Source organism: Corythoichthys intestinalis, chromosome 3 (genome assembly GCF_030265065.1).
Source record: "Corythoichthys intestinalis isolate RoL2023-P3 chromosome 3, ASM3026506v1, whole genome shotgun sequence".
Lineage (NCBI taxonomy): Eukaryota > Metazoa > Chordata > Actinopteri > Syngnathiformes > Syngnathidae > Corythoichthys > Corythoichthys intestinalis.
Window position 1 is genome coordinate 66,901,532 of NC_080397.1, and position 17,094 is coordinate 66,918,625.

Consider the following 17,094-nt stretch of genomic DNA (forward strand, 5'->3'; position numbering starts at 1 on the left):
GATGCCATTGACGTCCATGGACGTCCAAACTTCCCATTCATTTCCAAAGGCATTTCTTCATGTTTGTTCATTCTATTGATGCCAATGTACTTGGATTCCATTGACGCTTATGTAAGTTGATACCATTGACGTCCATGGACGTCCAAAATTTTTCCCATTCATTTTCAATGGGATTTTTTTTTTTTTCCCAAATCAACAGAAAATGACTAGATATCATTAGGACGTGTCCCCCAAATGTCCCCGATTGCATTGCCGCTTATGGAGGGTGATGCCATTGACGTTCATGGACGTCCAAACTTCCCATTCATTTCCAATGGCATTTCTTCATGTTTGTTCATTTTATTGATGCCAATGTACTTGGATTCCATTGACGCTTATGTAAGTTGATACCATTGACGTCCATGGACGTCCAAAATTTTTCCCATTCATTTTCAATGGGAAATTTTTTTTTTTTTCCCAAATCAACAGAAAATGACTAGATATCAATAGAACGTGTCCCCCAAACTTCCCCGATTCCATTAACAATTATGGAGGGTGCTGCCATTGACGGACATGGACGTCCAATTCTCCCAATCTTTTCTCATGGCTTTTACTTTGTTTAGTGCCATTGACTGGCATTATGGTCCATTCTATTGATAGACCTGAGTGGGGCTAAGATCTGTATCTCCACAGAGGAAAGACCAAGGTGTGTAATTTCTCCCGAAATTGCAGTTTCTAGTTGTACTTATTATTTATTCATCTTATTCTCCGCGTTTTTTTGAGCCAACGCACAGCCCAAACCGTAGCACCGATCGGCACAGTTCAAGTATCGGCACGACCGGAATTTTCGCGTGACGATGGGAATTTTTCAAGCCGCCACGAAAAATTTTCCGTTCGCCCGTAAACGGCAATTTTCCGAAAAACAAAAAAAGTTTCAAAATGTATCTAGTCCTACAATTTTTGACCAAATCACATAATTTGGGCATCAAAAATTCCGGGACGGTGAGGGGCATAAAAGTTGTATACAGAATTTGGCAAAAATTTACGGTTCCCCGGAAATTTGCCAAAAACTTTCCTATTCATTTTGAATGGAAAAAAAACGCGCGCTTCACAGCCCGAACCGTTAGACCGATCGGCACCGTTCAAGTATCGGCACGACCGGAATTTTAGCGTGACACAGGAAACTTTACAAATGGCCCCGAAAATTTTTCCGTTCGTCCGTAAACGGCAATTTTCCGTGAAAAAAAAAAAACTTTCAAAATGTATCTAGTCCTACAATTTTTGACCAAATCACATAATTTGGCCATCAAAAATTCCGGGACGGTGAGGGGCATAAAAGTTGTATACAGAATTTGGAAAAAAATTACGCTTCCTCGGAAATTTGCCAAAAACTATCCCATTCATTTCGAATGGGAAAAGTTCCCATTCACTTCCAATGGGATTTCCAATGGAATTTACATTGCATTGATGCCATTGACGGCCATGCATGTCGAATCTACTGATGCCAATGTACTTGGATTCAATTGACTATATGGATGTCGATGCCATTGACGGCCATGGACGTCCAAAATTTTTCCCATTCATTTTCAATGGGGAAAAAACAAAATTTCCCCAAATCAACAGAAAATGACCAGATATCAATAGGACGTGTCCCCCAAACTTCCCCAATTCCATTGACGCTTATGAAGGGTGCCACCATTGACTTCCATGGACGTCCAAAAATTTTCCCATTCATTTTCAATGGGGAAAAAACTAAATTTCTCCAAATCAACAGAAAATGACCAGATATCAATAGGACGTATATCCCAAACGTCCCCAACTCCATTGACGCTTATGGAGGGTGCTGCCATTGACGTCCATGGACGTCCAAAATTTTTCCCATTCATTTTCAATGGGAAATTTTTTTTTTCCCCATATCAACAGAAAATGACTAGATATCAATAGGACGTGTCCCCCAAATGTCCCCGATTGCATTGCTGCTTATGGAGGGTGATGCCATTGACGTCCAGGGACGTCCAAACTTCCCATTCATTTCCAATGGCATTTCTTCATGTTTGTTCATTCTTTTGATGCCAATGTACTTGGATTCCATTGACGCTTAAGTAAGTTGACACCATTGACGTCCATGGACGTCCAAAATTTTTCCCATTCATTTTCAATGGGAAATTTTTTTTTTCCCCCAAATCAACAGAAAATGACTAGATATCAATAGGACGTTTCCCCCAAAATGTGCCCGATTGCATTGCTGCTTATGGAGGGTGATGCCATTGACGTCCACGGACGTCCAAACTTCCCATTAATTTCCAATGGCATTTCTTCATGTTTGTTCATTCTATTGATGCCAATGTACTTGGATTCCATTGACGCTTATGTAAGTTGATACCATTGACGTCCATGGACGTCCAAAATTTTTCCCATTCATTTTCAATGGGAAATTTTTTTTTTCCCCAAATCAACAGAAAATGACTAGATATCATTAGGACGTGTCCCCCAAATGTCCCCGATTGCATTGCCGCTTATGGGGGGTGATGCCATTGACGTCCATGGACGTCCAAACTTCCCATTCATTTCCAAAGGCATTTCTTCATGTTTGTTCATTCTATTGATGCCAATGTACTTGGATTCCATTGACGCTTATGTAAGTTGATACCATTGACGTCCATGGACGTCAAAAATTTTTCCCATTCATTTTCAATGGGATTTTTTTTTTTTTTCCCAAATCAACAGAAAATGACTAGATATCATTAGGACGTGTCCCCCAAATGTCCCCGATTGCATTGCCGCTTATGGAGGGTGATGCCATTGACGTTCATGGACGTCCAAACTTCCCATTCATTTCCAATGGCATTTCTTCATGTTTGTTCATTTTATTGATGCCAATGTACTTGGATTCCATTGACGCTTATGTCAGTTGATACCATTGACGTCCATGGACGTCCAAAATTTTTCCCATTCATATTCAATGGGAATTTTTTTTTTTTCCCCAAATCAACTGAAAATGACTAGATATCATTAGGACGTGTCCCCCAAATGTCCCCGATTGCATTGCCGCTTATGGAGGGTGATGCCATTGACGTTCATGGACGTCCAAACTTCCCATTAATTCCAATGGCATTTCTTCATGTTTGTTCATTCTATTGATGCCAATGTACTTGGATTCCATTGACGCTTATGTAAGTTGATACCATTGACGTCCATGGACGTCCAAAATTTTTCCCATTCATTTTCAATGGGATTTTTTTTTTTTTTTCCCAAATCAACAGAAAATGACTAAATATCATTAGGACGTGTCCCCCAAATGTCCCTGATTGGATTGCCGCTTATGGAGGGTGATGCCATTGACGGCCATGGACGTCCAATTCTCCCAATCTTTTCTAATGGCTTTAACTTTGTTTAGTGCCAATGACTGGCATTATGGTCCATTCTATTGATAGACCTGAGTGGGGCTAAGATTTGTACCTCCACAGAGGAAAGACCAAGGTGTGTAATTTCTCCCGAAATTGCAGTTTCTAGTTATTATTATTATTCAATAATTGTTGACGTTTTTTTCGGCGCGCCGCGCAGCCCGAACCATAGCACCGATCGGCACCGTTCAAGTATCGGCACGACCGGAATTTTCGCGCGACGATGGGAATTTTTCAAACGGCCCCGAAAAATTTTCCGTTCGCCCGTAAACGGCAAATTTCCGAAAAAAAAAAAAAGTTTCAAAACGCTACTTGTCCTACAATTTTTGACCAAATCACATAATTTGGGTATCAAAAATTCCGGGACGGTGAGGGGCATAAAAGTTGTATACAGAATTTGACAAAAATTTACGGTTCCCCGGAAATTTGCCAAAAACTTTCCTATTCATTTTGAATGGAAAAAAAACGTGCGCTTCACAGCCCGAACCATAGCACCGATCGCCATCGTTCAAGTTTTGGCATGACCGGAATTTTCGTGCGACGCAGGGTCTTTTTCAAACGGCCCCGAAAAATTTTCCGTTTGCCCGTAAACGGCAATTTTCCGTAAAAAAAACAAAAGTTTCAAAACGCTACTTGTCCTACAATTTTTGACCAAATCACATAAATTGGACATCAAAAATTCCGGGACGGTGGGGGGCATAAAGATTGTATACAGAATTTGGAAAAAAATTACGGTTCCCCGGATATTTGCCAAAAACTATCCCATTCATTTCTAATGGGAAAATTTCCCATTCACTTCCAATGGGATTTCCATTGGAATTTACATCATTGATGCCATTGACGGCCATAAATGTCGAATCTATTGATGCCAATGTACTTGGATTCAATTGACTATATGGATGTCGATGCCAATGACGGCCATGGACGTCCAAAATTTTTCCCATTCATTTTCAATGGGGAAAAAACTACATTTCCCCAAATCAACAGAAAATGACCAGATATCAATAGGACGTGTCCCCCAAACGTCCCCAACTCCATTGACGCTTATAGGGGGTTCTGCCATTGACGGCCATGGACGTCCAAAATTTTTCCCATTCATTTTCAATGGGGAAAAAACTAAATTTCCCCAAATCAACAGAAAATGACCAGATATTAATAGGACGTATACCCCAAACGTCCCCAACTCCATTGACGCTTATGGGGGGTGCTGCCATTGACGTCCATGGACGTCCAAAATTTTTCCCATTCATTTTCAATGGGGAAAAAACTAAATTTCCCCAAATCAACAGAAAATGACTAGATGTCAATAGGACGTGTCCCCCAAACTTCCCCAATTCCATTTACGCTAATGGAGGGTGATGCCATTGACGTTCATGGACGTCCAAACTTCCCATTCATTTTCAATGGCATTTCTTCATGTTTGTTCATTCTATTGATGCCAATGTACTTGGATTCCATTGACGCTTATGTAAGTTGATACCATTGACGTCCATGGACGTCCAAAATTTTTCCCATTCATTTTCAATGGGAAATTTTTTTTTTTCCCTAAATCAACAGAAAATGACTAGATATCATTCGGACGTGTCCCCCAAATGTCCCCGATCGCATTGCCGCTTATGGAGGGTGATGCCATTGACGTCCATGGACGTCCAAACTTCCCATTCATTACCAATGGCATTTCTTCATGTTTTTTCATTCTATTGATGCCAATGTACTTGGATTCCATTGACGCTTATGTAAGTTGATACCATTGACGTCCATGGACGTCCAAAATTTTTCCCATTCATTTTCAATGGGAATTTTTTTTTTTCCCCCAAATCAACAGAAAATGACTAGATATCATTAGGACGTGTCCCCCAAATGTCCCCGATTGCATTGCCGCTTATGGAGGGTGATGCCATTGACGTTCATGGACGTCCAAACTTCCCATTAAATCCCAATGGCATTTCTTCATGTTTGTTCATTCTAGTGATGCCAATGCACTTGGAATTCCATTGACGCTTATGGGGGGTGCTGCCATTGACGTCCATGGACGTCCAAAATTTTACCCATTCATTTTCAATGGGAATTTTTTTTTTTTCCCCAAATCAACAGAAAATGACTAGATATCAATAGGACGTGTCCCCCAAATGTCCCCGATTGCATTGCCGCTTATGGAGGGTGATGCCATTGACGTTCATGGACGTCCAAACTTCCCATTCATTTCCAATGGCATTTCTTCATGTTTTTTCATTTTATTGATGCCAATGTACTTGGATTCCATTGACGCTTATGTAAGTTGATACCATTGACGTCCATGGACGTCCAAAATTTTTCCCATTCATTTTCTATCGGAATTTTTTTTTTTTTTCCCAAATCAACAGAAAATGACTAGATATCATTAGGACGTGTCCCCCAAACTTCCCCGATTCCATTAACAATTATGAAAGGTGCCGCCATTGACGTCCATGGACGTCCAATTCTCCCATTCATTTCTAACGGCTTTTACTTTGTTTTTTGCCAATGACTGGCATTATGATCCATTCTATTGATAGACCTGAGTGGGGCTAAGATCTGTATCTCCACAGAGGAAAGACCAAGGTGTGTAATTTCTCCCGAAATTGCAGTTTCTAGTTATTATTATTATTCAATAATTCTCCGCGTTTTTTTGAGCCAACGCACAGCCCAAACCGTAGCACCGATCGGCACCGTTGAAGTATCGGCACGACCGGATTTTTCGCGTGACGATGGGAATTTTTCAAACCGCCACGAAAAATTTTCCGTTCGCCCGTAAACGGCAATTTTCCGAAAAATAAAAAAAGTTTCAAAATGTATCTAGTCCTACAATTTTTGACCAAATCACATAATTTGGGCATCAAAAATTCCGGGACGGTGAGGGGCATAAAAGTTGTATACAGAATTTGGCAAAAATTTACGGTTCCCCGGAAATTTGCCAAAAACTTTCCTATTCATTTTGAATGGAAAAAAACCGCGCGCTTCACAGCCCGAACCGTTAGACCGATCGGCACCGTTCAAGTATCGGCACGACCGGAATTTTCGCGTGACACAGGAAACTTTACAAATGGCCCCGAAAATTTTTCCGTTCGTCCGTAAACGGCAATTTTCCGTGAAAAAAAAAAAAGTTTCAAAATGTATCTAGTCCTACAATTTTTGACCAAATCACATAATTTGGGCATCAAAAATTCCGGGACGGTGAGGGGCATAAAAGTTGTATACAGAATTTGGAAAAAAATTACGCTTCCTCGGAAATTTGCCAAAAACTATCCCATTCATTTCGAATGGGAAAAGTCCCATTCACTTCCAGTGGGATTTCCAATGGAATTTACATTGCATTGATGCCATTGACGGCCATGCATGTCGAATCTACTGATGCCAATGTACTTGGATTCAATTGATTATATGGATGTCGATGCCATTGACTGCCATGGACGTCCAAAATTTTTCCCATTCATTTTCAATGGGGAAAAAACAAAATTACCCCAAATCAACAGAAAATGACCAGATATCAATAGGACGTGTCCCCCAAACTTCCCCAATTCCATTGACGCTTATGAAGGGTGCCGCCATTGACTTACATGGACGTCCAAAATTTTTCCCATTCATTTTCAATGGGGAAAAAACTAAATTTCTCCAAATCAACAGAAAATGACCAGATATCAATAGGACGTATATCCCAAACGTCCCCAATTCCATTGACGCTTATGGGGGGTGCTGCCATTGACGTCCATGGACGTCCAAAATTTTACCCATTCATTTTCAATGGGAATTTTTTTTTTTTCCCCAAATCAACAGAAAATGACTACATATCAATAGGACCTGTCCCCCAAATGTCCCCGATTGCATTGCTGCTTATGGAGGGTGATGCCATTGACGTCCAGGGACGTCCAAACTTCCCATTCATTTCCAATGGCATTTCTTCATGTTTGTTCATTCTTTTGATGCCAATGTACTTGGATTCCATTGACGCTTATGTAAGTTTATACCATTGACGTCCATGGACGTCCAAAATTTTTCCCATTCATTTTCAATGGGAATTTTTTTTTTTTTCCCCAAATCAACAGAAAATGACTAGATATCAATAGGACGTTTCCCCCAAATGTGCCCGATTGCATTGCTGCTTATGGAGGGTGATGCCATTGACGTCCACGGACGTCCAAACTTCCCATTCATTTCCAATGGCATTTCTTCATGTTTGTTCATTCTATTGATGCCAATGTACTTGGATTCCATTGACGCTTATGTAAGTTGATACCATTGACGTCCATGGACGTCCAAAATTTTTCCCATTCATTTTCAATGGGAATTTTTTTTTTTTCCCCAAATCAACAGAAAATGACTAGATATCATTAGGACGTGTCCCCCAAATGTCCCCGATTGCATTGCCGCTTATGGGGGGTGATGCCATTGACGTCCATGGACGTCCAAACTTCCCATTAAATACCAATGGCATTTCTTCATGTTTGTTCATTCTTTTGATGCCAATGTACTTGGATTCCATTGACGCTTATGTAAGTTTATACCATTGACGTCCATGGACGTCCAAAATTTTTCCCATTCATTTTCAATGGGAATTTTTTTTTTTTCCCCAAATCAACAGAAAATGACTAGATATCAATAGGACGTTTCCCCCAAATGTGCCCGATTGCATTGCTGCTTATGGAGGGTGATGCCATTGACGTCCACGGACGTCCAAACTTCCCATTCATTTCCAATGGCATTTCTTCATGTTTGTTCATTCTATTGATGCCAATGTACTTGGATTCCATTGACGCTTATGTAAGTTGATACCATTGACGTCCATGGACGTCCAAAATTTTTCCCATTCATTTTCAATGGGAATTTTTTTTTTTTTCCCCAAATCAACAGAAAATGACTAGATATCATTAGGACGTGTCCCCCAAATGTCCCCGATTGCATTGCCGCTTATGGGGGGTGATGCCATTGACGTCCATGGACGTCCAAACTTCCCATTCATTTCCAAAGGCATTTCTTCATGTTTGTTCATTCTATTGATGCCAATGTACTTGGATTCCATTCACGCTTATGTAAGTTGATACCATTGACGTCTATGGACGTCCAAAATTTTTCCCATTCATTTTCAATGGGATTTTTTTTTTTTTCCCCAAATCAACAGAAAATGACTAGATATCATTAGGACGTGTCCCCCAAATGTCCCCGATTGCATTGCCGCTTATGGAGGGTGATGCCATTGACGTTCATGGACGTCCAAACTTCCCATTCATTTCCAATGGCATTTCTTCATGTTTGTTCATTTTATTGATGCCAATGTACTTGGATTCCATTGACGCTTATGTAAGTTGATACCATTGACGTCCATGGACGTCCAAAATTTTTCCCATTCATTTTCAATGGGAATTTTTTTTTTTTCCCAAATCAACAGAAAATGACTAGATATCAATAGGACGTGTCCCCCAAACTTCCCCAATTCCATTAACAATTATGGAGGGTGCTGCCATTGACGGACATGGACGTCCAATTCTCCCAATCTTTTCTAATGGCTTTAACTATGTTTAGTGCCAATGACTGGCATTATGATCCATTCTATTGATAGACCTGAGTGGGGCTAAGATCTGTATCTCCACAGAGGAAAGACCAAGGTGTGTAATTTCTCCCGAAATTGCAGTTTCTAGTTGTACTTATTATTTATTCATCTTATTCTCCGCGTTTTTTTGAGCCAACGCACAGCCCAAACCGTAGCACCGATCGGCACAGTTCAAGTATCGGCACGACCGGAATTTTCGCGTGACGATGGGAATTTTTCAAACCGCCACGAAAAATTTTCCGTTCGCCCGTAAACGGCAATTTTCCGAAAAACAAAAAAAGTTTCAAAATGTATCTAGTCCTACAATTTTTGACCAAATCACATAATTTGGGCATCAAAAATTCCGGGACGGTGAGGGGCATAAAAGTTGTATACAGAATTTGGCAAAAATTTACGGTTCCCCGGAAATTTGCCAAAAACTTTCCTATTCATTTTGAATGGAAAAAAAACGCGCGCTTCACAGCCCGAACCGTTAGACCGATCGGCACCGTTCAAGTATCGGCACGACCGGAATTTTCGCGTGACACAGGAAACTTTACAAATGGCCCCGAAAATTTTTCCGTTCGTCCGTAAACGGCAATTTTCCGTGAAAAAAAAAAAAGTTTCAAAATGTATCTAGTCCTACAATTTTTGACCAAATCACATAATTTGGGCATCAAAAATTCCGGGACGGTGAGGGGCATAAAAGTTGTATACAGAATTTGGAAAAAAATTACGCTTCCTCGGAAATTTGCCAAAAACTATCCCATTCATTTCGAATGGGAAAAGTCCCATTCACTTCCAATGGGATTTCCAATGGAATTTACATTGCATTGATGCCATTGACGGCCATGCATGTCGAATCTACTGATGCCAATGTACTTGGATTCAATTGACTATATGAATGTCGATGCCATTGACGGCCATGGACGTCCAAAATTTTTCCCATTCATTTTCAATGGGGAAAAAACAAAATTTCCCCAAATCAACAGAAAATGACCAGATATCAATAGGACGTGTCCCCCAAACTTCCCCAATTCCATTGACGCTTATGAAGGGTGCCGCCATTGACTTCCATGGACGTCCAAAATTTTTCCCATTCATTTTCAATGGGGAAAAAACTACATTTCTCCAAATCAACAGAAAATGACCAGATATCAATAGGACGTATATCCCAAACGTCCCCAATTCCATTGACGCTTATGGGGGGTGCTGCCATTGACGTCCATGGACGTCCAAAATTTTACCCATTCATTTTCAATGGGAAATTTTTTTTTTTCCCCAAATCAACAGAAAATGACTAGATATCAATAGGACCTGTCCCCCAAATGTCCCCGATTGCATTGCTGCTTATGGAGGGTGATGCCATTGACGTCCACGGACGTCCAAACTTCCCATTCATTTCCAATGGCATTTCTTCATGTTTGTTCATTCTATTGATGCCAATGTACTTGGATTCCATTGACGCTTATGTAAGTTGATACCATTGACGTCCATGGACGTCCAAAATTTTTCCCATTCATTTTCAATGGGAAATTTTTTTTTTTCCCCAAATCAACAGAAAATGACTAGATATCATTAGGACGTGTCCCCCAAATGTCCCCGATTGCATTGCCGCTTATGGGGGGTGATGCCATTGACGTCCATGGACGTCCAAACTTCCCATTCATTTCCAAAGGCATTTCTTCATGTTTGTTCATTCTATTGATGCCAATGTACTTGGATTCCATTGACGCTTATGTAAGTTGATACCATTGACGTCCATGGACGTCCAAAATTTTTCCCATTCATTTTCAATGGGATTTTTTTTTTTTTCCCAAATCAACAGAAAATGACTAGATATCATTAGGACGTGTCCCCCAAATGTCCCCGATTGCATTGCCGCTTATGGAGGGTGATGCCATTGACGTTCATGGACGTCCAAACTTCCCATTCATTTCCAATGGCATTTCTTCATGTTTGTTCATTTTATTGATGCCAATGTACTTGGATTCCATTGACGCTTATGTAAGTTGATACCATTGACGTCCATGGACGTCCAAAATTTTTCCCATTCATTTTCAATGGGAAATTTTTTTTTTTTTCCCAAATCAACAGAAAATGACTAGATATCAATAGAACGTGTCCCCCAAACTTCCCCGATTCCATTAACAATTATGGAGGGTGCTGCCATTGACGGACATGGACGTCCAATTCTCCCAATCTTTTCTCATGGCTTTTACTTTGTTTAGTGCCATTGACTGGCATTATGGTCCATTCTATTGATAGACCTGAGTGGGGCTAAGATCTGTATCTCCACAGAGGAAAGACCAAGGTGTGTAATTTCTCCCGAAATTGCAGTTTCTAGTTATATTTATTATTCTAAAAGTGTCAGTTTTAGCGTACAATCATTAACTGACATCTAAAATTTTGTTTTAAAAAAAAAAAGACTTCAAAAAATTATTCACTCGCATATTTTAAAGTTTTAAACAAATTACGTCACAATTAAAAAAATGGTGTCTGTAAAAAAGTCACAGATATCTACCTCGTAACTATCGCTTAATATTATTTTTTTGGTGTGTGTTACTGTCGCATTTTATCCGATATGCTAGATGATAAATAATCGATCCAAACAAAGAAAAATTGAAGAAAAAAAAAAAACATTTAAAAGTTTAAATATATGAAAAAGAAAATCCCGACCACTCCTTGATGTCTGCGATTTCTGCATCGCAACCCTTGTTATATTACCATGTTTCACCCATAAAATCCCCCGAAAAATCCAACTGTGGCCGTTCACAGCTGTTCTTGACACTCAGTGTTACATGCTACATGGAGTTTTTGGATCAAAACAAGGTAAGTACGCAATAATATCTCATTAAAGTCACAGCGTCTTTAATTCTGCTCTTTCATGCTCTCACCTCAAGATAGGGTTTCACTGTTTACATTTTTTTTTAAATGCCCTCCTGTTCAAAAATTTTCTTCCCCCAGAAAACATTTTAAGCTTTCCAATAATGTATCACACATGCATAGCGGACAATTTTGAAAGCTGGCCAAATTGGGGGTCTCAGAGCGGAACTTCAAGTCACCTGAGTGTTTTCCGCCATATATCGTACAATATCGTAAATTATTTTTCCGCACAACATTAAAAAAAAAAAATTCTGAGCAGTCATCATATCATCGATAGTCTTGTGATGAACATCGTGTCTTGGAATCACTCCAGTATGATGCCATTGTGATCATGTACGTGACTTTCTGGTGACCAGACGAGGGTGTTGTCTGCCTTTTGCTCCGGCAACCCCCGTCCCTTGTGACAATAAGTGGTTCAGAAAATGACTGACTTCAATGAATGTTTTCATGGAGAAAATTTCATGGGGGACTGGGGCAATGGGAGACATTCTCTTAGCAAGCTAAAACAAACCAGTAAAGTTGACATATTTCCCATTAATTTAGAATGTTTCCTAGCAATAGAAATGATCAGAATGTACCCAGGATGAATAGTATTGAAAATAGGTAGCTTTACAATAAGAGTGAATGTCAGAATAATAACAGCATCGTCTGGTTTGGTCGATTAAACCAAGGGCGTAGGTTTGCATAGGGACGGTAGGGACGAAACACTACCAACTTTTCAGGTTGCTCAAATTGTCCCCACCAACTTTTAAGCAACCTTATTTGTGTTATATAATGACTTCAGTTATATAGGAGCATTTAGATTGTCTTCCCATATGTTTTAATTTTTGTAATTGACCCCACTATTAATATATATTTTTTTCTTTCATTTTGTTCAGACTTACATGTACCTCTTTTCACTTGCTGAATGTGCCGGTCCATTTTTCCCTCCTAAACGCACATTTGATAGGCTGATTAATTGACCCACCCCCCACATTAGATATTAGGGATATTAAAAGTATTTTTTTTTTCAGCCAGCAGCAGCCAGTGTACTAAATGTAAACATACGTCAATGTTGTGGAAGTGGGGAACACACCACTAATTTTGCTACTGAAAGTCTGACCTGCATCCACGTTAGCATAACATTAAACTGTGTGAACTTACTAACCTGCAAAACTCGAGTAGGAAGCTGCATAGAGAGAAGTGTCCTCCTGTATATTTTCTATTGTTCACGTTAAATTAACTGAGAAATGTAGTGAACCGAGGTTTACCCTCTTCTCCCCAATTATACTTTTTATTTTATTGATTTGGTCTTTTTTGGGCCAAATAAGTCAACTGACTGGCTGTAACTGAAGGCGCTAGAACGTCCAATCCATTTTGATGATTCGCCCCCCTCCCAGTCAAAATATGATAAATATGAGCATTCACAGCCAGTCCTCCCAGTTGACGTGAATTGGATGTTATTAATGGCAGCCAACACGTTCACTTCCCTGTGATTTCAGGGTACGTAGTGACTTCCTGTACATTTTGGGGCATTCAGGGGATAATTTCCAGTTGATACCAGAGCATTTCCGAGTCGCATTATTTATCAGTCGCTTCCTATAGATTTCGGGACATTTTTGGTCACTTCCTTGTTAACTCATCATAACTGATGTCACTAAACGTCCAATCTATTTTGACTGGAAGATGGGCGAATGAACAAATGTGATTGCAGACAGGGAAACGAGCCAAGTGCAGTAATGAATGCACTCAATCACACAAATTAAAAGGTCGAGTTTTACGGCGCTGATGTCAAAATAACAGTGTGCAATTCTATATGTACAGATGTGTTGCAAAATGGTTACCAGTAAAGATGTCCCGATCAATCGGGATGCCGATCGATCGGGTCCGATCACGTCATTTTCAAAGTATCGGAATCGGCAAAAAAATATCGGACATGCCTTTAAAAAAAATTTTTTTTAAATTAATTTAAATCGTTTTCTAATTGTATTTAACGTTACAGGAAAAATGCCTTACACTCATCCAGAGTAATTTTGGCTTAACGTAGGGCTATCAAATTTATTGCGTTAACGGCGGTAATTAATTTTTTAAAATCAATCATGTTAAATAATTAACGCATGCGCTGCACGACCCACTCATGTATTGTCGCGTTCAATCTATAATAACGCTGTTTTACCTATAGATAGTGCTAAAAGGCAGCGTATAATGAGTAGAGAGAAGTTTGACAGCCTTTGGAGCCATTTTTTATGTGGCTAAAGCCTTACAATATCTCTCTAAGCAATTATAAACACCGTGGGAGGCAATGTGGGGAAGAAAGGTAGTAGTTGATCATTTTCTTAACACCCTATGTTCTTTCCCAACGCAGAGAAGATATATCAATTGGTGCCCCTACGCACAGTCATGGTTGCACTTCCCATCATGCATTTGGGCAGAACAGTAAAATGGCTACAGTATCATTTACTGAAAGCTCAACAAATACACTAGATGGCAATATTTAGTCACAATTTACAAAGTCACATTTATCCTTTAAGAATTACAAGTCTTTCTATCCGTGGATCCCTGTCACAGAGAGAATATCAATAATGTAAATGCCATCTTGAGGATTTATTGTCATAATAAATAAATAAAGTACTTATGTACTGTATGTTGAATGTATATATTCGTCCGAGTTTTATTCATTTTTTTCTTAATGCATTGCCAAAATGTATATGATCGGGAAAAATTATCGGGAATGATTGGAATTGAATCGGGAGCAAAAAAAAGCAATCGGGTCGGGAAATATCGGGATCGGCAGATACTCAAACTAAAACGATCGGATCGGGAGCTAAAAAACATGATCGGAACAACCCCAGTTACCAGGCAGGTTACCAGACCCCTGGTGGGCTGTTTCCGGTCCACGGGCCGTACGTTTGACGACCCTGCAACAGGGTGTCCTTATTTTTGGTGTTGTGGAAATGGACACTCTAGTCCAGCGGGTGTCCAAACTATTCCACATAGGTCTGCAGTGGGTGCCGGATTTCATTCCAACATAACAAGACAACACCTTTTCACCAATCTGGTGTCTTACAAGTGTAATCAGTTGATTGCAGTAAGGTGCTGCTTGTTTGAGCAGAAACTTCATTGGTTAAACCAGGGGTGTCCAAACTTTTTGCAAAGGGGGCCAGATTTGGTGGTGTAAAAATGTGGAGGGCCGACCTTGGCCTTTACGTAGAACAATATATTTAAGCAAATTTTAGCAAGACATTCTGTGTGTCACATTTGCTTTATTATTATTTTTTAAATTAATTTAGGGCTGTCAAATTATCGCGTTAGCGGGTGGTAATAAATTTTTTTAATGAATCACGTTAAAATATTTGACGCAATTACGCACATGCCCCGCTTAAACAGATTAAAATGACAACACAGTGTCATGTCCACTTGTTACTTGTGTTTTTTGTTGTTTTTGTCACCTTCTGCTGGCGCTAGGGTGCGACTGATTTTATGGGTTTCAGCACCATGAGCATTGTGTAATTATTGACATCAACAATGGCGAGCTACTAGTTAATTTTTTGATTGAAAATTTCACAAATTAAATGGGGTTTTAATATAAAATGTCTATAACTTGTACTAACATTTATCTTTTAAGAACTGCAAGTCTTTCTATCCATGGATCGCTTTAACAGAATGTTAATGTTAATGCCATCTTGTTGATTTATTGTTATAATAAACAAATACAGTACTTATGTACAGTATGTTGAATGTATATTTACGTCTTGTGTCTTATCTTTCCTTTCCAACAATAATTTACAGAAAAATATGGCATATTTTAGAGATGGTTTGAATTGTGACTAATTACGATTAATTAATTTTTAAGCTGTGATTAACTCGATTAAAAATTTTAATCGTTTGACAGCCCTAAATTAATTATTTCAACAATCTCACAACTAGCCTTTGTGGCGTTCTCTTTCGACTCTCGGGCTCTTGCGAAAAACTGCTGCTGTAAATTTAAACTAGCTTCAAGTTGCTTCATTTTCTCGCTACGTATCTTCCCTGTAATCTTGTCGTACATGTCAGCATGTCTTGTTTGTTAATATCGCCTCACAATGAACTCTTTAAAAACAACTGTCTCTTTGCAAATGACGCAGACAGAAATTCAGTAGTCCACTTTCCACCTATCCTTGAAGCGTCGGCCGCCACAGTCAACTTTCTTGTTTTTGTTGATTGTCGCCATTTTAGAAATGGGGAATAAAGGGTAACGCGGGGTAATGTTGCTTAGAGTGCTGCTGCCTTTTAGTGGGTAAATGAGGAGCAGTATTTAGTGTGTAAGCTACTTCATATGCTGGTAGCAGTACTGCTGACCAATTTATTAAGTCTGTGTGCGGGCCAGACGTTATTGATTTTATGACAGAGGCTGGGAGCCGGATGAAATTTGACCACGGGCCGCATCTGGCCCCCGGGCCGGACTTTGGTCATGTCTGGGTTAAACTGTCTATGCTCGATTGGTAGGACAAAAAACAGGACCCTCAGTGGTCCTTGAGGAGGTTTGGACATCCCTGCCCTAGTCTTTACTCAACTTAACTACGCACATTTTAGAAAGTGGATAAAGCTGGTGCCCGGTGAAAACCCACACAAGCACAGGGATAACATGCAAAGTCCACAAAGGAAGGCTGGAGCTGAGTTTCAAACCCAAAACCCAAGAAAAGTGAGACACATTTAGGCTTCCCACCCGTCCCTTGAAATACGGAATCCTTCCGTAATTGGGAATTAAAAGTTGCGTTCTGTATTGAACCAATACGGAACGCAGTTTATTCCGTATTTCACAATTGTCCCATGGGTCGACCCCGCGCGACGCGCGGCTCCTGCGTGGCGGGCGACAGTGCGCCCAGCCAATGCACGTCTGTCACACACAAACACACGCCTGCGCTCATTAGTGACCACTGAGCCAACAATAATGAACAAAAAGGGCAGGAGATATTAAAGACAGCAAGATAGTTATCTGCCTGCCCGCTTCTGTCTGCCCTGCACTGCGCTCCACTTCCGGGTTCGTTGCCTAGTTACCTCGCTCTCTCTGCTCAGTGCACCGCCCCGCGCGTTTTCAAAACTAACATGTCTCTTCAACATTAGAAGTTCAGGACACCCCACGTCATCCTCAAAAGGGGAAACGTCTCCAAAAAATAGACTGGAGTGGCTCGATAGTGTCACTGATGATGATTATAACGCGAACTGCAAGGCAGGCAGGAAAGTTTTTGCAGTGTCTCACGGAAGGCTAAAACAGCATGCTGCAGGGGACCTCCACAAACGGAATAGAAAATCCCAGAAGAGCCT